This window comes from Octodon degus, unplaced genomic scaffold (genome assembly GCF_000260255.1).
Source record: "Octodon degus isolate 3935 unplaced genomic scaffold, OctDeg1.0 scaffold00089, whole genome shotgun sequence".
NCBI lineage: Eukaryota > Metazoa > Chordata > Mammalia > Rodentia > Octodontidae > Octodon > Octodon degus.
Window position 1 is genome coordinate 4394020 of NW_004524665.1, and position 2556 is coordinate 4396575.

Below are 2556 nucleotides of genomic sequence, written 5' to 3' on the forward strand. Positions count from 1 at the left end.
AGAGGATTTCAGAAAATGGAAAGATATCCCATGCTCCTGGATAGGAAGAACCAACATTGTGAAGATGGCCATACTCCCAAAATTGCAATATAGATTTAACACAATCCCTATCAGACTACCACCGACATATCTCACAGACATAGAGAAATCATTCCTAAAATTTATCTGGAACTGGAAAAGACTTAGAATAGCAAGGGCAATTCTGGGCAATAAAGAGAAGGCAGGTGGCATTACTTCATAGCATTTAGAATCACCATATTTAATGTCTCCAACTCATTAGGTATATAAAGCCATCTGCAATTAAATTTCTTTTATATTAATACTACATACAGTAGTCAGGTTCATGTCATTATAAATACTTGTAGTAACTCGCTCATAGAGGGAAAAGATTTGTTTTGGCTCATAGTTTTAAAGGTTTCAGTTCAAGGACTGGTTGCATTGTCACTCTGAGTTTCTGGTGAGAATGGCACCATTGGTAGGAAGACAGGTTGAAAAGCCACATACCTCATAAGCCCAGAAGCAAAATGAGACAGAGTCTGAAGTCTCAGAATTTCCTTCAGTGACACCCCCTTGTCACCCAAGGACCTCCTCTAGTTTCCACCTCTCAAAAGTTCCATGACCTCCAGTAGCAGCCTCATGTTCCAGATGATTCTGTGCTGACCTTTAGGAGTTTGCCATCCAAATCAGGGAATTATTTAATTTGCTTTGTTGGAGCATATTTTCAAAGCATTGTGTAGTAATACAGCTGGTCTAGGAGGTATACACTTGGCCACTTGTAATTGAAAAAGGTCTTGACCAATATATGAGCACTATCTAGGCAAATATATAGTTGCTTAATTAGATGAAATAGCTGATATCTTACCTCAGTACTTCATTTTATTAGGGAAGAAGTATGCATTTGCATCAGTTCTTCTATCTTCATCCAATAGACCTTGTAATGGAATCTGACACAGCAGCATTTTGGTGGAAGGGTCTTTTTAGCCAACTAGTGGATAAGTGAAAGCATTTAATTTCTATGAAGTTGGGAAACTACAGGGTTACGTGTGTCAAAAGTAGGCCTGGATTTTTGCTCTTGGCAAGACCAGGTAAGGAGATGCAAGGATCAGGCTTGAAGAGGCTGAGCCTGGTCAGAATGTTTCGCTACACTCTATGGTCTGTCGCTGTGCCTTTGCTGTCTACCCAAGGACAGCTGTTGCACCTAGTTTGCCATGACTCATTTGGTCACTCAGAGAAATTTAGACTTACAGGTTTTGTACAATTTTATATCATTAATCATGTGGATATATCTCTAAAAAATAAATCACATTGTGCCTAATGGTGGTATGAATACACTTAGTGATATGTGTATTTTATTTTATTTTTTGGTACTGGAAATCAAACTAATGATCTTGTGTTTGTTAGGTAGGCACTGTGCAGCTGAGCTATATCCCCAACAATACTTATATTTTAGTGTATACTTATTTAATAATGAAAGTATGTGACATAAATATGTACAACATAAGATACGTGGTTTTGCACATGTTTGAATTATATGTATGTACTAATCATTTCATATATTTGAATATTTTTGTATTTTTGTATGCATGTATTTACAACTTTAGGTACAAAGCAAGCACAATTTTGAAAGAGGGTTCTCTGAATAGCATGGATACAGCATAAATGAAGCACAGAAAAGTAGTATTTCACCCAAAGCACTGTCAGCCATGCTCCTTTCTCTCTCCTAGTCCCAGAACGGCAGTTGCTCTCTTGTAAAACCTCCAGTTTGGTATTTGGGTGGAACCAAAGTCATAGTCTGAATTGTATCTCTGATGAAGGAAAAGTTGATGAGAGGGTGTGTGTGGCTGTGCCTGTGTGCTTGTGTCTGTGTGCATGTGTGTTTGCATGCAGTGTGTTAGGCCCTACGTAAGGCATACTCCTGAGGGCCTCCTGTAACCAATCTTCCTGAGTTTCTCCATGCTAATCATATCTATTGATGGAATTCATTTCTCCATCAATGATGGTAGATCATCATTTAGGGTATCCTCAGAGGTACTGCTCATAAGAGCCTCCCGGTGAGTTTCAGCCATGTGACCATCAATGGATGGACTGTTAAACAAAATTTGTGCATTTAAACAACAGGGTAGAGATTGAGGTTGGTGTTTGCAGAATCACTGCAACAAGCTCGCGCTGCTCCTCACCTTTAGGTCCTCTTCACCCCAGAAGGCAAAGCACATGTCATTTCTGAGCTGAATGATGGCAGCACCGCAGAAGAAAGAATGTGGAAAGGGACCAAAGAAAACTTTTGGTTTTGATGCCTCATAGCCATGATTTACCTATGGAAGCTCCAGGGGTTGGCTCCCCAGAGGCTGAGACCAAGCCAAGCCAACCGAAGTCCAGGGTAGAGAAGAAGTCGAAAATAACAACGGAGAATTGTCCAAGCCTTGGCCATGAGAAGAAAAGAAAGGCTCAAGGCAGCAAGCCAGCAGAGAAAAATAAAAAGGAAAAATTAATTCTTACTGATTCAGAATTTGAGGAGATTGTCCAGACTGTGCTACACAAGTCCCTCAAGGAGTGCTT